At 39.0% G+C, this 24,321-nt stretch overlaps 1 non-coding gene across 1 annotated transcript; it reads right to left on the bottom strand.

The window, feature by feature from the left end:
* Positions 1–4,715: 4,715 nt before the first annotated feature.
* Positions 4,716–4,853, bottom strand: Gm23339. The gene has a single exon (XR_003956591.1). It is a non-coding gene; the product is annotated as a small nucleolar RNA SNORA48 (small nucleolar RNA).
* Positions 4,854–24,321: the final 19,468 nt, after the last annotated feature.

Raw genomic sequence — 24,321 nt, 5'->3', positions numbered from 1 at the left:
ACCATGGAATTTTATATCAGCTGCAAGGAAAAATGAGCTTTATGACACTTGCATGAAAATTGGTAGATTTGGACTGCATTGTTCTGTGAAGCAAGCAAGCATCTTTGTTCCTGTGTTATAATCTGAGGAGGCTTCACACAGACAACTGAAAGAAAGGATTAGAAGATTACTTTCCTACAAGAAAGAGTTAAATGGGCACTGACTATGTACTCTCAGGGGCCTAAGATTGTATTGGTAGGGATCAGCAGCTCTAATGCGAAGAGTCCCAAAGAACTAACCACACAGAAGGACTTTGGTTAGCACACAGGATTTGTTGTCCATGCAGTCTCTACAACAGCCAGTTACATTTCCAGTTGAATTGTAGTATCCAAAGCAAGCACACGATCTCTGCTTTACTTGGCAGGGCCCCAAGATTCCATTTAAAAAAATTACCATGCATTGTAGCTTATTAATAGTTATTGTGGTTGTAGCAACTCCATAGGTTTTCATTGCTCAAAACCACCATGGGAGAAGCTTTTCTATTGCTTACTCTTTGGAGTCTGAATCTAAAACCTTTTTTCTTCTAGCCTCTGCACTGAGAGCTATGGATCTCAGTGAAAGTGTTGTGCTTTATGTCAATGTTCAGAGAAAGTAGGATGTCCAAAGGGGTAACTGCAGTCCACCGTGAGCTACCACTTTCAAATCTAATTGATGTGGTATCCCTAAATGGAGCCATTAATTTGTTACTCATTCTACTTCAAACTTTTTCAGCAAGAAGCGTTTTCCCATTTTTTGGCCCAATCTTGATACATTCATATATATATACATATACACATGTATATGTATATGTATATGTATATGTATAATGTATATGTGTATGTGTATATGTATATGTATACACACATACACATACATATATACACACACATATATATGTATATGTATATCTATGTCTCTGTGTGTATGTATACATATATAGTAACATATATATATATGTACTGTACACACACACACACACACACACACACACATATATATATATATATATATATACACACATCTATGTGTGTGCATCTATAGGCCCCCAAATTAAACACTGATTGTTAGAAACATGATCAGACACCAAATAGATACAGATGTTTTTGTTCCCCAATCTAGTAATTTATATCACATTTGTGTTTCCTTAACCCTTTAAGGTGCCAGAAAAAAAATGGATTAAATGAATGAGCATGTGAAGTCTTTTGAGCTAACATTTAATGAAAACTTTGAAATTCCCAGGAATAAAGTATCTCAAATGGTAAGCATTATTTTGTAATAAATGACTTTTCCATTTTCTTTCCCTGTGACAATTTCACGTTTTCTTATTTTCTACTTCTCTTGAATTTAATTTTTAAATTAATAAAAATTACTTTTTAAATTTTTTAAATTAATAAGAATTTTTTAAATTAATAAGAAAATTAATTTTTAAATTAATAAGAATGACTGTTATAGATTTATGGATCTGAGAAACATTTGACCACCCTACATCCATTAATTAGCTGCATTTAAAAAAGAAACATAATACCAGACTTCCATTAATTGTGTTAGTCCAAAGTAAAATTTCATTTCAACTTACTCCTATGTTGCTAACAGATGGATTAATGCTGATATTTCTTAAAGAGCTTGAAGATATATTTATCCTAAACATGTGACTATGAAGCTTAATCAAGCTCTACTTTTAAAATAAGTCTCATCAATTTATAAATTTATATATAAAAAGGGTATTACACAGATAATTCTGCTGATGAATGAATAGAATGTGTTTGAAAATTATGACCTACTTCAAAAGCTGTTGTGATTGTGTCATTGACTACATAGGAGATGAGCTCCTTGTTTATTAGTTCTAACACAAACAGTGAGTCAGATAATTTTACCAAATGTTTGCAAAATACATGTCTGAGATGTATATGGCACAAAAATACTGTCATTAGTAAAGACAGCTATTACTTGTCAAACAGTTTTCAAATATGACTTGAAGAAAGATCTTTTGGCAAACATTTACAAGTGATTTTTATAATCACTCTAAGTGATACTAAAACAAACCAACCGTGTGCTAAGAAAGGCTCTTTCTCAGAGGTGGGTTTGCAGTGCACGAATGGCACCAGAAACCTGAAGGAGAAAAGCAGGATTGCTCCTTCTGTGTGTCACAGATGGGTACTCTGTTCCACAGGACATATGTGGAAGCAAAATCATACAGATGCAAATGACACAGGACCCTTGGTATAGTACCAATAACCCCAAGAAAGCTGTATTTTTATGGACCATTCTGTAGCTATGTGGCTGAGATATGACAGGACCCAATGGAATGATGACAAGTAGCAAAGATGTGGCTAGCTCTGGGTCTAATTATATTTGATGTTAATTCCATTCTCATGTGAGTGTTTGTGAACAAGGAATGAGTCAGCACTCTGGTGATTTCCTGTAAACCTGCTTCCCACCTTAATTTGTAAAATAAAGGAGAGCTGGTGATTGGGCAGTTAAAAGGGAAGGTGGAGGGGAAGGGGGAAGAAAAGAAGGAGAAAATGGGAGAGGGAGAGGACTAGGATGCAGAGGAGGAGGAACGCGAGAAAAGTGGAGCAGAAACACGTTCCTGGAGAAACCGCAAGTTCTAAGGGGGTCTCATCGATGTGGAAGATGGTAGTGTATTGGAAGATCTGCCCAATTAGGCGCACAGCATATATTCATAATAACTGAGTTGTGTTTTCAGATGGACGATCTAGAGACTGCCATACCCGGGGACCCATCCCATAATCAGCCTCCAAACGCTGACACCATTGCATACACTAGTAAGATTTTACTGAAAGGACCCAGATATAGCTGTCTCTTGCGAGGCTATGCTGGGACCTAGCAAACACATAAGTGGAGGCTCACAGTCAGCTATTGGATGGATCACAGGGCCCCCAATGGAGGACCTAGAGAAAGTACCCAAGGAGTTGAAGGGGTCTGAACCCTATAGGTGGAACAATATGAACTAACCAGTACCCTGGAGCTCATGTCTCTAGCTGCATATGTATCAGAAGATGGCCTAGTTGGCCATCAGTGGGAAGAGAGGCCCATTGGTCTTGCAAACTTTATATGCCTCAGTACGGGGGAATGCCAGGGTCAAGAAGTGGGAGTGGGGGGGGGGAGTGGGGGGAGGGTTTGGGAGAATTATGGGATAGCATTGGAAATGTAAATGAAGAAAATACCTAATTAATAAGGAAAAAAAAAGCTCAAAAGGACACTGAGGAAGCCCTTCTAATTTTTGCTATTGAGTACAGGGCAACTTCCCACTAATTTCTACTAACAATGCCGAACATTTCGTAATGATTTTGAGTTGCATATTGAGATTACTTTCTAAGGGACTCTATGAAAACAAATGAAGCAGTTATGGCTGTAGTCCAGAAGGTACAGTGATTGCCTAACTTGCACGTAGTGATAAGTTCTATTTTCAGCGCTCTGTGAACTAGGTACTATGGTGCGAGCCTGTAACCCTAGCACTTAAGAGGTGTAAGCAAAAGAGGCCATGAGTTCAGGGTCATTCATTCTGTTATACAGGGCAGATGATGTCAGCCTGAGCTATGTGTTTTCCTGCTTCAAAACCTAAAACCAAAAACAAACCGAAAAACTGAAAACCGAAAACCGAAAACTGAAACCCGAAACCCTAAATCCGAAACCCGAAACTCGAAACTCAAAACCCAAAAACAAAAACAAACAAAAAAAAGGAAAATGAAATAAAATAGTGCAAACAGATTAATAATTCAACATAATTTTTAAAACAAAATTTACCAACCAAGAATCCAGTAAATGAAACATTTAAAACTGAATATGATAATTAATGTAGAAACAAAGATATTCTCCCGGTTTATCAGAGTTTGGTGATGCTTTTTCTGAGTTTCCCCAATTTAAGCATTATACATTTGGTCATCTTCCTTTCTCTTTCCAACAGGCACAGATTTCAAAAGGTCCCCTACTCCTTCTAAGTTTGTTTCCCCTTGCTGACCCATGACAAGACTGCTGTCCAGTTATTATAGCCTTGGTCTCTTCCTAGGCTCCATGGTTCCATTTACTAGAATTCCATCCACTAGCTGTACTGTCTTGTTCCAGTTAGCTCCCAATTGTTCATTCTGTGTTCATAACCGAGCCTAATTCCTACCTGAGCTGTCTCTCCTCCTATTGAAATTGAAGTCTGATATTTAAAACATTTTATGTCAGTTCTTGGGGAATTCCATACAATGTATTTTGATCATATTTGCTCTGCTGGCCTCAGCTGCTCCCACATTCACCCCCACGTCCTCCACCTGTCTTCTCAGCCTTGCTCTCTGTTTTATAGATGGTTTTATTGTGTTCTATCTGTATAGGTGTTTTTCCTACGTGTATGCCTGTGCACTTTGCAGGGTCTGGTACCCATCACGGCCTGAAGAAACTGTCATACCTAGATTTGGAAAGCGATGCTTCTGAGCTGCCCTGACTGTGCTAGAACTGAGATTGTTTCTCTGGGACAGCAGCCAGCATTCATAACTATAGAACCATCTCTGCATATCACCTTTCTTCTTCAATCTAGAGCAATTTTCGCTGACCAAGTCCTCTTAGGTGGGAGCCTACCCTAGACCATAGATCTAGAGTAGATCTATCACACCAAGTATGAAAACTGATTGGATTTGATTTGATTTGATTTGATTTGATTTGATTTGATTTGATTTGATTTGATTTGATTTTCATATGTCCTAGGTATAGAACAGCTTTGGTCACCAAGCCAGAAATCAAGCTAGGTTGAACCAAGGGCTGCCATCTGCTTTGTCCCTGGCAGGTATAAGATCAACATCACCAACAAGTTGTCACTTTGACCAGTTGCCCTGCCCCTTATCAGCTGCACAATTTTAGGGAGTGGGCCATGCACTTCATCTGGACATCACATCAAATCTGACCTTGGTGGTAGGGGTTTTGGTGAGCCAGGCAGAGAGCAAGAGCCTGAGAGAGTTGGCCTCACCCATCCTCTGATGTGAGGTGCTCAAGTGGTGTGGGTATAGGGATGATGTCCTGTATCCAGTCCCCTTGCAAACTGGAGTATTTGAGTGAGAAGGCACTGAAGGCAGGGTAAAAGGAGAGCTAGCACTGCCTCCTCAATGGCTGTAGCACTTAGAAGAATGGGCTGTGTACCTCACCTGGCCCTGATGGTGAAGGCAGAGGTGATCTAGCCCCAATGGCATGGAAGCAGAGAACCAGCCAAGCTCCTTTGCAGGCTGCAGCACTGAGCATAATGAGCAAAGAACCATGCCTGCTCAGAAAGCAGGATCTGACACCAGGGGCATGTGTGCAGGTGAGCCAGCCTAAGGGCATAAGAGCAGGACAGCTAAAGCTGCCTCTTGCAGCATTGGGTGGCCTAGCCTGTACAGTGCTGCAGAGCTCAATTGGAAAAGGGAGAGCAGGATGAGTGCTTGTCAGGCAGTAAAGCAACCATGCATCTCCAGATCAAGGATTCTGAATTGGTCCACGTAAACTCCATGTCATCTGGAAACGATTGGGATGAGTGAAAAGGCCCGTCCTGCTGATCCAAAGCTACCGCGTCTCCATGACACAGGGATAACTGGGAGGAGGACCAGTGAGGATTCGATATTGATGTCACAGAAGGCAAAGATCTCAAAACAGACAAATGTAAAGAACATTTGCAAATGGAGATGTATGGACAGAGGGATTTATTGTGAAACCCACTGTGATGTACTAGACCTGCCAGATGATGTTTTCTATGCTCTGTGTGTGTGTGTGTGTGTGTGTGTGTGTGTGTATCTGTGTGTCTGTGTGTGTGTGTGTGTTTGAAAATTTAGGTTTTAAAGGGAGAGTTTGAAAGGGTAAAGGGAAGATATGATCAATGGGGAGATGAGTGGGACTGGGGTGCATGACATAAAACTCACTGGGAACAAAACAACCATGGAAGGAGTTACAGAGACAAAGTTTGGAGCTGAGATGAAAGGATGGACCATGTAGAGACTGCCATATCCAGGGATCCACCCCATAATCAGCATCCAAACGCTGACACCATTGCATACACTAGCAAGATTTTATCGAAAGGACCCAGATGTAGCTATCTCTTGTGAGACTATGCCGGGGCCTAGCAAACACAGAAGTGGATGCTCACAGTCAGCTAATGGATGGATCACAGGGCTCCCAATGGAGGAGCTAGAGAAAGTAGCCAAGGAGCTAAAGGGATCTGCAACCCTATAGGTGGAACAACATTATGAACTAACCAGTACCCCGGAGCTCTTGACTCTAGCTGCATATGTATCAAAAGATGGCCTAGTCGGCCATCACTGGAAAGAGAGGCCCGTTGGACTTGCAAACTTTATATGCCCCAGTACAGGGGAACTCCAGGGCCAAAAAGGGGGAGTGGGTGGGTAGGGGAGTGGGGGTGGGTGGGTATGGGGGACTTTTGGTATAGCATTGGAAATGTAAATGAGCTAAATACCTAATAAAAATGGGAAAAAAAAACCCAAAAAGTAAAAACCAAGAAACCAACAAAACCTATTCCTTTTCCAGCAGCTATCAAATTTTCAATAGCTTTTCAAATAGGAATGGAAATTCATGCCCATTTCTCCATCTGCAGCTGAGGTTCTGTCTGGTTTAAGCTGAGGTTTGCTTAAGGTGTCAGGTTTGAGTTTACATTGTATCCATTACTGTCTAGTTGTGGAAAGAACTAGCTTGCTTACTTCTAATTTGATTAGGAACAAAACTTAAAACTTCAAGGGCAAAAAAAAGATTTCCTTCAAGATTATGGCCATTATTGTTCAACATTCCTTCTAGATAGCCCCATCACTTACACATGGTTAAAAAGATCTTGTTTAAGATTGAAACACGAGAAGACTTTACTTTGTTCAAACATATTCTATGAGTAATTGCATCTTTTAAATCAAGCCCTTTGTTCTAGTTTCCTGTCTATTGGTATGTTAAAAGCAATATGACTGAAGACAGCTTCAGGAGACAATGGTTTATCTCTTCTCACAGCTTATAAATAGGAGCTAGGCAGGAACTCAAACCAGGAGAGTAGAAGCAGGAACTGAAGCAGAGGCCATGGGAGAAGTGCTGCTTACTGGCTAGTTATTAATGACTTGCTCAGCTATCTTCCCTTCTTTTCCTCATTGTGTTGAGCACTCCCACATCAATCTGTAGGCATGATGCTTTTGTGCACTGGATAAAAGCTTATCCTTGTGTTATTCCAAGGCCAATATCTCTGCCCTTATAACTTGTTTCAATCTGGGTAACAGGGACACAACATTATAATGCTTATGTCTATAATATCCTGTCTCATTTATGTAAACAATTTTTACCACTATTCTCTGCCTTTTCAATAAGTGCAGATCACCCAATGGTTAAACAAAAGAAGGAATAAGGTGAATAGGGAGGACACTTTCTCCAGCTAGGAGAGGGAGGGAGGGAAGGATGGAGGAAAGAGAGGGAGGGAGGCAAGGGAAAGCAAGAGACAGTGGGAGGGAGGGATGTAGAGAAGGAGGGAAGGAGGGAGGGGGAGAAAGAGAGAAAGAGACATAGACAGAGACACAGAGAGAGAGAGAGAGAGAGAGAGACAGTGTGTGTGTGTGTGTGTGTGTGTGTGTGTGTGTGTGTGTGTGTGTGTGTGTGTTAAAAGAAGCCATAAGAAGAGAGTGCAAGAATATACCAAGGGACATCTGAAGCAGAGATCAATATACTATGCAAGAAATATGGGATTTTGGCTGGGAGATAGCCAGATTACCCTTAGGTGTTTATATACATCATTTAACAGCTATTAAGATGCAGCTTGAAATAAATCTTGTTTTTTCTATGTGTTTATTGGTTACTAGCAAAGTTAAAAGAATACAGTCACCAAATTAATTTACTGCTTACATTTATATTAAAAATAATTTATTTTAAATCTATCATTAATCATTCATTTGCCTAGAGGCCAATCTGATGGAAATATTTCTTAGCTAAGGTTTGTTCTTCCTGGATATCCCTGACTTGTGTCAAGTTGACAAAACAACAACAACAAACAAATGAAACAGTAACCTAGCGAAACTTTCAAGAGGAGTCTTGATCATGATGAACTTTTTATAGCTTCTTTAGTCTAGCAATGAGTTCCTGCCTACCCAAGTGATCACACACACTAGTGTTAGTTTTCAAATTTAATCTCATCCCACTAATATAAAACTATTACTGTCAAAGACTAAAATAGTGTCTCATTTGGAGATTGGCATACTTTATGATGTAATTTCTCATACATTTTATTACATGTTCTGTGCATTTGAAAATGTTATAATTCTGTTTGCTGTTGTGAGACAGTTTGACTGTGCAGCATGGCTTTGTCCAGAACTTTTGAACTTCTTGCTTAATTCCAGAATCCTGGAATTACAGGCCTGTGAGACTACACCCAACTTTCATTTATTATATTTTATGGTTCAAAAAAACCTGTGTCAAACATGCAGTCATTGTACATTCTTCTTTAATCAATAGCCTTAACATTTCCCAGGACATCTCATCTCTTTTCTTTTATTAACCTCCTCAGTTATTCAATATTCTTATTATTCTTTGTGCCATATGTGTGTGTGTGTGTGTGTGTGTGTGTGTGTGTGTGTATACATATGTATATATGTGTATATATGTGTATATATACATATGTATATGTATATGTATATGTATATATGTGTTTGTGTGTGTGTGTGTGTGTGTGTGTGTGTGTATGTGTGTGTGTGTGTGTGTTATGTGTTTGTAATGAGTTCAAGTCTGTACACATGCCAGGGAACACAGGTGCATGTCAAAAAACCAACTTGGATATAGTGTAAACGGCAGTGGTGGCACATGCCTTTAATCGCAGCACTTGGGAGGCAGAGGCAGGTGGTTTTCTGAGTTCAAGGCCAGCCTGGACTACAGACCGAGTTCCAGGATAGCCAGAGTTACACAGAGAAAACCTGTCTCGAAAAACGAGAGAGAGAGAGAGAGAGAGAGAGAGAGAGAGAGAGAGAGAGAGAGAGAGAGAGAGAGAGAGAGAATGAATTTCACTTAAGATTGGGTGACATTGACTTTGTTATTGCCCTGCTATGGTAGTTAGCTTAGTTGTTCTGTGAGCATTGGAGATTCTCCTATATCTGCTGCCCATCCCACTACAGGAGTGTTGGAAATAAAGGCTCAAATTATTGCACCCATTTTTGCATGGGTTTTAGTGGTTTAAACTCAAGTCCTGCTGCTCTCAAAGCATTGGCTTCCCCCAAGTGAACTGTCTCTGCTGCATGTGTACCAGATTATCTAAACAAAGGATGGTGGACCCCTTCCTTCTATTTTTTTTTTTTTTAAGAAAGGAAAACTGAAGAAAAGAAAAATAGAAAGAGAAGATAGAATTTCAACTTACAAAAGATATTGACAGTGAGTGAAAACTGCCTCTCACTCTCCTGCCTAGTCAACTCATGGGAGATTTTTTTTTTTTTTTTTGCTACTATGATGAACAAATCCATGTTACTGAAAGCTGTACATGAAATATGAAAGTACATCTGTCACAAGACTGAGTGGTTGGTGCAGTATTATTATGAAATTGTTGGATTGGTGAAGTTACTGTTTAAATTAGTGTTTGGTAGTATTTGTGTAGTTGTTGGTGAATTCGCTTTTCCAAGATGATTTTCCCACTTTCTCCAAGTACCTTTTCAGTATCACACAAAAGTGATCTTTGATTGAGAAAATGCGAGGAATGAATTGACAAAAGATATTCCCAGGGTTGATATGGAGCCACAAAGAGCAAAAAAAAAAAAGTCTAGATAAGTAATAATAAAGACAGAGGAATCTTAATTGCCATGGTATTGACATTGACAAAAGACATATAAGCCAATCGGACGGTAGAGACTTTCCCTGGAATAAAAGTTCTCACAGCCAACTGAATTTAGAGAAAAGAAAACGTAAGCTTGTGCTGGAGAATCGAGTGCCATTTCAATATTTGGTTCTGAGTAAGCAAGGTACTCACATATACAAGACTGAAACATGGCTGACCACTAATCCCCCTCTCCACCCAAAAAGAATCACAGACTTAAATGTAGTGCTTGAAATATTTGCGTGCGTACACTGGATTTACATCATTCCATGTCTCCTTCCATCTTCTAATCCTTCAGTGTCCTCTCTTTAGTCATTCTCAAATTCATTCTCTCTTTAATTATTGCTTTAAATATGTAATGTATTCATACATACACACACATTTAGCCCACTGAGTCCATTTACTATTGCTTGAGTGTACAGGCACTTAACCTTGAGCACTAGGGATTAGATCACTATCAGGAGCACATCCCTGGTAAAAACTCATTCTTTCTGCTGACACCCATCGATTTCCACTAGCTCTTCATCTATTAGTGAAGCTTTGTGAATGTTTTCCCTACTTAAGTTGGCACTTAGACTGGTAAGGTTGAGTGGTCTTCATTGTGTGACCATTTTGTTGATATTTGATGGGTTCAACTTCTATGTCTAGAAAATACTAGCTAGCTTGAGGTATCCTGGTCCTGTGGCTCTTACAAGTCTCTCTTTCCCCCATTTCTAAATTTATTTTATGAGCCTAATGCAGAGAAAAAGTGACTGAGGAACGCTTATCACGACTAATAATTGGAACTATTAAAGTAAAGGAAGAAACATTCAGAACATTCTTGGAGATGTTGGTACAGTCAATTAATTTTCTGGCAAGTATCTCTGAAGTACAGGAAACAGAAGAAGACACTGATAGTTATATCAAATCACAAAGCTTCACGTGAGCCAAAGGAGCAAAGAAAGAATAGACACCCGCAGAATAGGAGAAAATGTGCCAGCACTTCACCAAGATCAGGGGTAGGAACAAACAACAGCCAATACAAAGATAAATGTGTAGTGATCTTAAATTGTGTCTTTTCAAAGAAGAAATCTAAACTGCATGTATTTGTGTACATACTCAGGAATATATGCAGGACTCCCAACATTGAAATGCCAGTTAAATCACAATGACACGGCATCATATATTAGTTTGAATAGTTAGTATCCAAAGGAAAATCAAAGAATTAAAGAGGGTAATTAGGATGTGGAGAACTACAAATTGATCTTTTACACACTATTGGTAGGGATGTAAATTAGTATAGCTATTGAGAAAAGCAGGATGTATTCTAGTCAAGAAAACAAAAATAGTAAAGAAAAGAGAACAAGACAAAGAAAAAGCAAAACATGAATAGAGGGCTAGAAAGATAGCTTCCGTGAATAAATGCACTTGTTCCCTATTCTGAAGAGCTTACTTTGATCTCCTAGACACATAAGGTCAAGGGAGAGAACCACCTTCCATTAGTTAGCCTTTGACCTCCACAAGTACATGTGGCATATGCGCAACAATATCACTCACACAAAAATAATAAAAACAGGGTTTTTTGTTTGTTTGTTTGTTTTGGTTTTTCAAGACAGGGCTTCTCTGTGTAGCCCTGGCTGTCCTGGAACTCACTATTTAAAACACTAAAAAGTTCACTTGGTATGTATTAAGGTATCTACAATGTGGACATATCATTTTGTTAGCAAAATGATATCTGAATAGCCATTGTCTTGTGGTACTATCCATATAAATATCAGAGACATGGAATAAGCCTATGTAGTCATTAAGAGATGAATAAAGAAAATGACATAACATATGTGCATATGTGCTTGCATACACCTATTCATACAGATACATATATAGTAGAGTATTATTCAGTCTTAAGGAAGAATGAAATCCTGTCATATGTAGCAAATGAAAATCCTGTCATTTGTAGCAAAATGAAAGAAACTCAAATAATTGTGATAAGTGAAGTAAGCCAGATACAGAAAAACAAGTATCACAGGATCTCTTTCATATGTAAAAACTGAAATGTTTAACCTGAGTACAGAATAGCAAGATCAAGATCTCTGTCTGTCTGTCTGTCTCTCCCCCCCCCGTGTCTCTCTGTCCCTGTCTCTGTTTCTCTCTCCCATGTGTGTGTGTGTGTGTGTGTGTGTGTGTGTGTGTGTGTGTGTATGTGTCTGTGTCTGTGTGTGTATGTATGTGTCTGGGTGGTAGTAGAGTAAGAGTGAATGGATTTGATGAGTTTATGCTAATTGCCATATAGCATCTTATTAATACATACTTTTAACACAGAAAATTGTAAAATAATGTTAATCTAAATTAAATCAACCAAAGTACCAAGGTTTCAACCTCAAGGTTATCTTTCCTGTGTTGAATTTAGCATGATATCTGGAACAAGAGGCCTTTAATAAGTAGATTTGAACATAAAACATAAAACTGTAGGTCAAACCATGGTAATGTATTTACCCATAGAACTGTGCTGGAGTAGGGGATGAGTAATACAATAATGGCACAGTAAAGATTAATTCATCTTCAAAATTAGTGTTATGGTGATGCTAACAGGCAAAATAAATGTGTGAGTCTGACCCCCAGCACTGTAAATGTGATGGCATGTTCTATGAAACATGTGCGGGGAAACCAGCATATATTTACAGGGATTTTCACCAAATTGCATTTAGAGCTAGATGACCTTGGAAAAAGTCTTTTAGCCTAAGTGTATTTGAATGTTTCATTTAAATTCTAAATCCTCTGGTAAAATGGTTGAGGGTGTAGGATTTACACTCTGTAGGTTCAGGTCTTAGCTCCATTACAGTCTAGGGTACTAGACTGAGCATGTTAAAGTCTATGTTTTCATTCCTTATCTCTCAAAGGAAATAATAGTGGTGTTCTTTTAATGTAGTGGGAAAAAATGCAGTTATTAACTTGGCTGGAGCTAAGCATTTGTTTAAATGACCCCAATAGTCTAATTATGGAATTTCTTCTTTATAGCAATGTATTAAAAGTAGGGTGGACATAACTATGGAGTAGTCACAAGATCACAATGTCTGTGGCATCTTGAAGAGAGTAATCCAATCCCAGTCTTAGGAATTCATGGAATTGTAGACCTTGTACAACTACCTTTGTTACAACAGGGACTCTGTTACAACAGGGACTGTGTTTTCTCTGTCTTGCTATGTGCCCCATGTTATTATTGTAATTTTTACAATGCATTCATATCTAACTTCTATTCTGTGATAGGAGATGAAAGATAAAAGATGAAGGGGACCTGTTATACTCCCCAAGATGACCCTCTGTGGCCATAACCCTCTAGACAACCACCTGAGACATTCTTCAAAATAAGGCCTTGAATTAAAAAACAGTCTCAGGTTTACATTTAGAAAGCCATTTCTGATCACTTGAACAGAAGCACTATGCAAAACGAAACTTCTGTTCTACCCTTTTGAAAACAATAATTTTATAAAAAGGAATGTGTTTTTACTTCCATGTTTCAGTCAAAAGACATACAAAGTACTGGATGCATGGGTTTTCTAATTTTCTGTCAAAGAAGCTATAAATTAATATAGGCTTTGATTTTAAAGAAGCATGTACCTTATATGAACAAATCAATACAACATAAAGCTAATGATTAGAGTTTATTTTATTTTTATACAGATAACTATACTAGTCTGAATAAGGGGGTTAATTAGTGTCTTCCTGCTCTTAAGGCTCCTTTACTTCTGTTGGGTTGCTTTTTGAAGCTTCAATATGATGGTTTTGTTTTATTTTACTATATTATTTTGTCATATTTGGCTACTATGTTTTAGAGTTTTTATTTCTGTTTAAATACAAGCCCAATTCACTCCACATAGTAAGTCCATCTTAGTTTTCCAAAAATACCCTACACATAGTAGTATCAATTATAAAAACATATTTTTTTAAAAAAAACTATTTTATTCATGAAATTAAAAGGAAGAAATCTGAATCTGGCTAGGTGGTACAATGGATAACACACTAGATGTATAGACAAAAGAAACAAAAACTGAATGAATGTCAATAATCCTTAGGCCAGATGAAAGTAGCAAATCAAACTACATGGTTCTTCCTAAATGTAGTACTCTGTTAATAAAATATAAAGCACTTGATAGTCATGAAGGAGAATGTGACAAAGTATGTACTCAAATACTAAAAAAAAAAAAAAAAAAAAAAAAAAAAAAAAAAAAAAAAAAGCCCTGTCAGCTGTGCCTACAGAGGAAATGTAGAGAAAAATCTGAGGGTTAGCACTTCCTAACAAATTGAATATGTTATTACCTTCTACACTCAAAGCAAATCCATTTATTCAATGGCTCCCAGATGTGTCTCTAGGAAGGAATAGTAAGCTGCCTATGACAGAGAAGTGTTCTTTAGTTGAGTGGCCTTCAAGAGAATGACTTAACCTTTGATGAAATATACATTACCTCTTAAGATAAGAAAGTCATTAATGGGATGGAAATAGTAATACAATAATCATAATTCCTTTTTTAATTATTGATCTTTTTGTGTAGGAGTTCTGATCAATGATTAAGTAGACCACTTTATCTGGTTCCCTGAAGATGACTCTTCTAGAAAGGGAAGTCTATTCCAGTGAGCCCTACATTCTACTTCCACTGTTGAATGGGGCTCAATGGCAGGAAATTTGCATCTCCAGTCCTAACTCTCTTCTTCAGCTTTAAAAAGAAAGAAAGAAAGAAAGAAAGAAAGAAAGAAAGAAAGAAAGAAAGAAAGAAAGAAAGAAAGAAAGAAAGAAGCAAAGAAAGAAACAAAGAAATAAACAAAGAAACAAATAAACAAAGAATTTCTTTGTAGGAATCAAATGACTTATTTGATGTAATGCAACATGCACGGAGGTGTTTAGTCAATACAGATGACTCCATCTCACATTCTGTTGATTTTAGAGAACATTAAGCCAACTCTACCCTATTACTAGGTCACCTATACCCAAACATGCTTCTTCTTTGAACACTTTATCTAAAAATTCTCCTCCAGCTTAGAACAGGGACCTAAGATGGAAGCTATAAGAGGGCAGATATCTTAAAATAGGTGTTTGAGCTACAATGATTTATTCAATGTGAAGCAGAATCTTCTAGAATCTTTGGGTGATCTTACTGAGTACTGTTATGGATCAATTTCTAAGACATCTTAGCTTATCAATTCATTTGATTGGTTACCCCGTGGCTCATTTAATTCCTACATTAAGTACTGCATGATTTTTCTAATGTTGCACAATAAATGGCAAGATAGAATGTAGGCTTAAAATGTGGCTGTTCGATTGGGAAAGGATTTTTACCTATCCTAAATCAGATAGGGGGCTAATATCCAACATATATAAAGAACTCAAGAAGGTAGACTTCAGAAAATCGAACAACCCCATTAAAAAATGGGGCTCAGAACTAAACAAAGAATTCTCACCTGAGGAATACCGAATGGCAGGGAAGCACCTGAAAAAATGTTCAACATCCTTAATCATCAGGGAAATGCAAATCAAAACAACCCTGAGATTCCACCTCACACCAGTCAGAATGGCTAAGATAAAAAATTCAGGTGAAAGCAGATGCTGGCGTGGATGTGGAGAAAGAAGAACACTCCTCCATTGTTGGTGGGATTGCAGGCTTGTACAACCAGTCTGGAAATCAGTCTGGCGGTTCCTCAGAAAATTGGACATAGTACTACCGGAGGATCCAGCAATACCTCTCCTGGGCATTTATCCAGAAGATGCTCCAACTGGTAAGAAAGACACATGCTCCACTATGTTCATAGCAGCCTTATTTATAATAGCCAGAAGCTGGAAAGAACCCAGATGCCCCTCAACAGAGGAATGGATACAGAAAATGTGGTACATCTACACAATGGAGTACTACTCAGCTATTAAAAAGAATGAATTTATGAAATTCCTAGCCAAATGGATGGACCTGGAGAGCATCATCCTGAGTGAGGTAACACATTCACAAAGGAACTCACACAATATGTACTCACTGATAAGTGGATATTAGCCCCAAACCTAGGATTCCCAAGATATGAGGTACAATTTGCTAAACACATGAAACTCAAGAAGAATGAAGACTGAAGTGTGGACACTATGCCCCTCCTTAGAATTGGGAACAAAACACCCATGGAAGGAGTTACAGAGACAAAGTTTGGAGCTGAGATGAAAGGATGGACCATGTAGAGACTGCCATATCCAGGGATCCACCCCATAATCAGCATCCAAACGCTGACACCATTGCATACCCTAGCAAGATTTTATTGAAAGGACCCAGATGTAGCTATCTCTTGTGAGACTATGCCGGGGCCTAGCAAACACAGAAGTGGATGCTCACAGTCAGCTAATGGATGGATCACAGGTCTCCCAATGGAGGAGCTAGAGAAAGTACCCAAGGAGCTAAAGGGATCTGCAACCCTATAGGTGGAACAACATTATGAACTAACCAGTACCTCGGAGCTCTTGACTCTAGCTGCATATATATCAAAAGATGGCCTAGTCGGCCATCACTGAAAAGAGAGGCCCATTGGACACGCAAACTTTGTATGCCCCAGTACAGGGGAACGCCAGGGCCAAAAAGGGGGAGCGGGTGGGTAGGGGAGTGGGGGTGGGTGGGTATGGGGGACTTTTGGTATAGCATTGGAAATGTAAATGAGCTAAATACCTAATAAAAAATGGAAAAAAATGTGGCTGTTCTTTTATAGTCTCTATAAGTCAGAAGCATAGCTTGGTTCCATGGACTCTCCATGGTGCCAAAGGCTGAAATGAAGGTGTATTCCTCTAGAGCTCCATAAACTGGCAGTGGCTGAGGGAAGACCTATGCCATGCTTTGTTTTGCAATCCTAACACAGTTTACTCTGAACTCTTTCATGTGTAAGGGTAGATTTTACTTCTAGGTTTTTTTTTAAGTGGTTCCTCAGTGCCTCCTTCATATTTGGAAGCCACCTTTACATAGCAATTCTTCTGTGTCTTGTTTTATTTCTTGCATTTCTTGTTTAGAGATGCTGCTATGCTTAGCATCGAGGTCTCTCTGTCAATGCCCTGGCTACCAGCCTATGACATTGTTAAGAAATGTTGGAACATTTAACAAGAGGGGCATAGTGGATGTATGATAGGGCATTTGAGACATATTCTTGTAAATTTGGTTTCTAGAACTCTCTCCTTTCTCTGCCCTAGACCCTATCTTTCTCTGTCTCCTCTCCTCTTCTCTTTTTTCTCTACTCTCCACATTTCTTAATGTCTCCTTCTATCCCTCTTCCCAACCCCACCCTTGCCCCTCTCTGCTTTATGGCTACAGCCAAATGAACAACTTCATGGCCATATAATTATGCCTTACCCAGCCTTGCCCAAAAGCCCCAAAATAGCAAAGGAAAGCAACTGTGGATTGGTCTTTCAAAAACATTGAGTCAAAATAAACTACCTCTTTTTAAAATATATTTTATTTTATTTTTTATTAGATATTTTCTTTATATACATTTCAAAAGAAATCCCGAAAGTTCCCTATACCCTCCCCCCTGCCCTGCTCCCCTACCCACACACTCCCATTTTTTGTCCCTGGCATTCCCCTGTACTGAGGCATATAAAGTTTGCAATACCAAGGGGCCATCGCCTGCTACATATGCAGCTAGAGACTTCCTCTTTTTAGGTTAAGTTGGTCTTGTCTTTGGACTAATCAATGGAAAAATAAATAACATGCAAAGTTGATACTTGAACTGTTTTAGGTTAGGAGGGTCCTCAGAGTACCTACATTTGGGTTACTGTGTTTCTGTCATAAGAATTGTAAGAGAAGGCATAAGTAAAGATTATTTTAATGACCTTACTAAAATTACTTAAAATACCAGTAAATCATATAAACAGGCATACAGAGTTAACATGACAGTTTACCATGTGCACTAACAGTGCTCCCTCAAATAGCCAAAGATCATCTAACAAAATCCCTAACACCAGGAATGAGAAGCCTTCCTTTGAGATTTTGGTAAGGGTTTTGTAAGAGATTGAAGGCTATTGCTATTATCATTGGTGGTATCCCATTGATAGAAAGCAAGTCCTAATCACTGAAGAGATGATGTATGCAGTCAGTATGCTTGGGTCAGTTCACTGAGCTGAAACTCACTTGAAAGTCTCCTTGAGAACCTGTTTTCATGGTACAATAAGTTACTATGCAAGCTTCCAAAGGAGGGAAGCACACAATAGTCCTAACCAACTATGCCACCTATGAACCTCAGCAACAAACAGCATGACATGATTTCCATGAGAGTACAGTAGCACTGTCATATGTGACTGTGACCCAGATAACTAGCAGCACTTTAATTGTACTTAAGACCTACTGAACAAGAGCAAAATCACACCTAGTGCTAGAAACCTAGCCAAGTACCCAAGGCTGGTGATGTCATGCATGTTGGAAAAGAACCCCACAAACACCATTTTATTAAACCATGATAATCTCTAACTACACTGTAAATATTTTCCTACCTACAGAAGACTTCCTTATAAGTGTTGTCTTTACCCCTCATGAAATAAACTTCTCTTTTGATCAATCAATAACCATTACAGAAGAAAACAACCAATAAGATTTAGTGTTGTGAAGTTCAGTTACAGAGGATACATCTATAATAAAACTCTTATACCTTAAGGTTCGGGGATCATTGCAGAAGTGGGGTGGAAAGATTGTAAGAACCAGAGAAAGTAGAAGACGTCCGTGAGTGTGCATTTTCTTAGTAATGTGAGATTCCAAAGCCATGAAATCTGACCAATAATACTATCTACAGTGATATAAACTAGGACAACAATGGTGAACATGCTAATGTGGATGGGAGAAAGCCTAAAGGCCCTCAACTCTCTACAAAGAACTACAGGCAACCAAGAAATGCTGAGAGTGGGAGAAAGAGCAATCCTCAGGGAAGAACACACCAACTGGTTATCCAATAGTGAGTAGTCAGCCCTGAAAACATATGTACAAGTAATATTGCTTAGAGTGAATAGACTGTATTTGTGTACTTAGTTAGACACACACACACACACAAACACACACAAACACACACTTTATTGAAAAGATCATCCCTAGATTTGAAAAAGAATAAGGAAGTATATATAACAGGATATATAAAATAGGGTTAGAGATAGAAAAAGGAAGAAGAAAAATATGTATTACAATCTTAAAAAAATAAATCATTAAAAATACAGTTTTGTAAAGCTGTCCCAGATATAAATATACTGGTCTGGCTGTGTTACCGGCATTTTCTATAAGCACAAGGACTTTCTGCACAATGATACCTTACATTATTTTTCATGTTGTCAAGCTCCGTTTTTTCCCTTGTACCTATCATCTATATAATGCTAAGGAAGAAGTAAAAAGCCACTTTGTGAGACTTGTTGAACGACTAAAATGGTCGGATAAAAAGGGACCTGTTGAACATCATCCAGAATTTAACAATTGTTTTCTCAACAACAGACACTAGACAATGACTACAATAGCCACTGCTGTGATACAAAGTATTGCTTTCCCACAAAAGCTTTTCTGTAAATATACCACCATTTTACATGAACTATCAGCAGGCACACACACACACACACACACATACACACACACACACACACACACACACACACACACACACACATGCATGTACACTCACAGAGTGAAAGAGGAAGAAAGGGAAAGAAGAGGGAAAGAGAAAGAAAGGGAAAGAACACACATGTATAATGCAATACCACACACATACACACACACACACAAACACACATACATACACACACTTTAAGAAAACATAAAGCGCTCAGAGACTAGTCTGCGCAGGTGAGAGTGAGGACAACAGAAGCTACACAGTTTCTGGGGCAGGACCCTTATCAGACTCCAGACATCCAGGCACCTTCCCTACCAGAGGAGAGGTGTCCACCCCACCAGGGAGGGCTTTGCCAAAGCACCTGGGGGAGCCATATCTGGTCCAGGATCTCTCAGAGACTAGTCTGTGTAGGTGAGAGTGCAGACTACAGAAGCTACACAGCTTCTGGGACAGGCCATGTTTCAGGCCTTCATCTTCTGCCAGGAGACAGGTGTGAACACCAGATATCTGTGCACCTTCACTGCAAGAGGAGAGCTTGCCTGCAGAGAGTACACTGACCACTAAAGCTCAGGAGAGAGCTAGTCTCCCAGGTCTTCGAATAGAGGCTAACAGAACCAGAGGAAGAAAAAGCTCCAACCAGAGACAACTATAACAAGTAACTCCAAAGATTACCAGATGGCAAAAGGCAAACATAAGAATCTTACTAACAGAAACCAAGACCACTCACCATCATCAGAACCCAGAACTCCCACCTCAGCCAGTCCTGGATACCCCAGCACACCCGAAGAGCTAGACCCAGATTTAAAAGCATATCTCATGATGATGGTAGAGGACATCAAGAAGGACTTTAATAACTCACTTAAAGAAATACAGGAGAGTGGTTGTACAATCTTGCAATCACACCAACAATGGAGGACTGTTCCTCTTTCTTCACATCCTCGCCAGCATCTGCTATCACCTGATTTAAAAAAAAAAATTATTAGGTATTTTCCTCATTTACATTTCCAATGCTATCCCCAAAGTCCTCCATACCTCCCCACCCCCACACTCCCCTACACACCCACTCCTACTTCTTGGCTCTGGCGTTCCCCTGTACTGAGGCATATAAAGCTTGCATGACCAATGGGCCTCTCTTTTCACTGATGGCCAACTAGGTCATCTTTTGATACATATGAAGCTAGAGACACGAGCTCCTGGGGTACTGGTTAGTTCATATTGTTGTTCCACCTACAGGGTTGCAGTTCCCTTTAGCTCCTTGGGTACTTTCTCTAGCTCCTCCATTGGGGGCCCTGTGATCCATCCAATAGCTGACTGTGAGCATCCACTTCAGTGTTTACTAGGCCTTGGCATAGTCTCATAAGAGACAACTATATCAGGGTCCTTTCAGCAAAATCTTGTTAGTGTGTGCAATGGTGTCAGCGTTTGGAGGCTGATTATGGGATGGATCCCTGGATATGGCAGCCTCTAGATGGTCAATCCTTTTGTCTCAGCTCCAAACTTTGTCTCTGTAACTCCTTCCATGGGTGTTTTGTTCCCAATACTAAGAAGGGGCAAAGTATCCACACTTTAGTCTTCGTTTTTCTTGAGTTTCATGTGTCTTCCAAATTGTATCTTATATCTTGAGTATTCTAAGTTTCTGGGCTAATATCCACTTATCAGTGAGTATATATCATTTGAGTTCTTTTCTGATTGGGTTACCTCACTCAGGATGATGCCCTCCAAGTCCATCCATTTGCCTAGGAATTTCATAAATTCATTCTTTTTAATAGCTGAGTAGTACTCCATTGTGTAAATGTACCACATTTTTTGTATCCATTCCTCTGTTGAGGTGCATCTGGGTTCTTTCCAGCTTCTGGCTATTGTAAATAAGGCTGCTATGAACATAGTGGAGCATGTGTCTTTCTTACCAGTTGGAGCATCTTCTGGATATATGCCCAGGAGAGGTATTGTGGGATCTTAGCCATTCTGACTGGTGTGATGTGGAATCTCAGGGTTGTTTTGATTTACATTTCCCTGATGATTAAGGATGCTGAACTTTTATTTCAGGTGCTTCTCAGCCATTCGGTATTCCTCAAGTGAGAATTCTTTGTTTATTTCTGAGCCCCATTTTTTAATGGGGTTATTTGATTTTCTGGAGTCCACCTTCTTGATATATATATATATATGTTGGATATTAGTCCCCTATCTGATTTAGGATAGGTAAAGATCCTTTCCCAATCTGTTGGTGGCCTTTTTGTCTTATTGACGGTGTCTTTTACCTTACAGAAACTTTGCAATTTTATGAGGTCACATTCTTTGATTCTCAATCTTACAGCACAAGCCAATGCTGTTCTATTCAGGAATTTTTCCCCTGTGCCCATATCTTTGAGGCTTCTCCCCACCTTCTCTTCTATAAGTTTCATTGTCTCTGATTTTATGGGGAGTTCCTTGATCCACTTAGATTTGACCTTAGTACAAGGAGATAGGAATGGTTCAATTTGCATTCTTCTCCATGTTAACTGCCAGTTGTGCCAACACCATTTTTTGAAAATGCTGTCTTTTTTCCACTGGATAGTTTTAGCTCCAATGTCAAGAATCAAGTGACCATAGGTGTTTGGGTTCATTTCTGAGTCTTCAGTTCTATTCCATTGGTCTGCTTGTCTGTAGCTATGCCAGTACCATACAGTTTTTATCACAATTGGTCTGTAGTACATCTTTAGGTCAGGCATGGTGATTCCACCAGACATTCTTTTATCCTTGAGAAGAGTTTTGCTATTCTAGGTTTTTTGGTTATTCCAGATGAATTTGCAGATTGCCCTTTCTAATTCGTTGAAGAATTGAGTTGGAATTTTGATAGGGATTGCATTGAATCTGTAGATTGCTTTTGGCAAGATAGCCATTTTTACTATATTGATTCTGTCAATCCTTGAGCATGGGAGATCTTTCCATCTGGCAATACCTCAGAAAATTGGACTTAGTACTACGGGTGGATCCTGCAATACCACTCCTGGGCATATATTCAGAAGATGTTCCAATTGGTAAGAAGGACACATGCTCCAATATGTTCATAGAAGCCTTATTTACAATAGCCAGAAGCTGGAAAGAACCCAGATGCACCTCAACAGAGGAATGGATACAAAAAATGTGGTACATTTACACAATGGAGTACTACTCAGCTATTAAAAAGAATGAATTTATGAAATTCCTAGGCAAATGGATGGACTTGGAGGGCATCATCCTGAGTGAGGTAACCCAATCAGAAAAGAACTCAAATGATATGTACTCACTGATAAGTGGATATTAGCCCAGAAACTTAGAATACCCAAGATATCAGATATAATTTGTGAAACATGGAAACTGAAGAAGAATGAATACCAAAGTTTAGACACTTTGCCCCAACTTAGAATTGGGAACAATCACCCATTGAAGAAATTACTGAGACAAATTTTAGAGCTGAGACAAAAGGATGGACCACCTAGACACTGCCATATCCGGATATCCATCACATAATCATCCTCCAAATGCTGACACCATTGCATACACTAGCAAGATTTTGCTGAAAGGACCCTGATATAGCTGTCTCTTGTGAGACTATGCCAAGGCCTAGCAAACACAGAAGTGGATGCTCACAGTCAGCTATTGGATGGATCACAGGGCCCCCAATGGAGGAGCTAGTGAAAGTACCCAAAAGAGCTAAAGGGAACTGCAACCATATAGGTGGAACAACAATATGAACTAACCAGTACCCAAGGAGCTCGTGTCTCTAGCTGCATACTTATCAGAAGATGGCCTAGTTGGCCATCAGTGGAAAGAGAGGCCCATTGGTTGTGCAAAATTTATATGCCGCAATAAAGGGGAACACCAGGGCCAAGAATTGGGAGTGGGTGTGTAGGGGAGTGTGGGGGAGGGTGTGGTATATACTGGAACCATAAGTGAAGAAAATACCTAAAAGAAAAAGAAAAAGAAATACAGGAAAACACTGCTAAAGAGGTAGAAGTCCATAAAGAAAAACAGGAAAACATAACCAAACAGGTGATGGAATTTAACAAAACCATACAAGACCTAAAAGGGGAAGTAGACACAATAAAGAAAACCCAAAGTGAGACAATGCTGGAGATAGAAATCCTAGGAAAGAAATCTGGAACCTTAGATGCAAGCATCAGCAACAGAATACAAGAAATGGAAGAGAGAATCTCAGGTGCAGAAGATTCCATAGAGAACATCGGCACAGCAATCAAAGAAAATGCAAAATGCAAAAAGATCCTAAGTCAAAATATCCAGGATATCCAGGACACAATGAGAAGACCAAACCTATGGATAAAAGGAGTAGATAAGAATGAAGATTTTCAAATTAAAGGGCCAGCAAATATCTTCAACAAAATTATAGAAAAAACTTCCCAAACCTAATGAAAGACATGCCCATGAACATACAAGAAGCCTACAGAACTCCAAATAGACTGGACCAGAAAAGAAATTTCTCCTGACACATAATAATCAGAACAACAAATGCACTAAATAAAGATAGAATATTAAAAGCAGTAAGGGAAAAAGATCAAGTAACATATAAAGGAAGGCCTATTAGAATTACACCAGACTTTTCACTAGAGACTATGAAAGCCAGAAGATCCTGGACAGATGTTATACAGACACTAAGAGAACACAAATGCCAGCCCAGGCCACTATACCCAGTCAAACTTACAATTACCATAGATGGAGAAACCAACGTATTCCATGACAAAACCAAATTCACACAATGTCTTTCCACGAATCCAGCCCTTCAAAGATAATAACAGAAAAAACAAAACAAACAACAACAACAACAATAACAACAACAAAAACAATACAAGGATGGAAACTTCACCATAGAAAAAGCAAGTAATTCTTCAACAAATTTAAAAGAAGACAGCCACAAGAACAGAATGCTAACTCTAACAACAAATATAATAGGAATCAACAAT

This window comes from Mus musculus, chromosome 6 (genome assembly GCF_000001635.26).
Source record: "Mus musculus strain C57BL/6J chromosome 6, GRCm38.p6 C57BL/6J".
Taxonomy (NCBI): domain Eukaryota; kingdom Metazoa; phylum Chordata; class Mammalia; order Rodentia; family Muridae; genus Mus; species Mus musculus.
The sequence above is the reverse complement of the archived record's forward strand: the minus strand, read 5'-3'. Positions and strand labels throughout refer to the sequence as shown.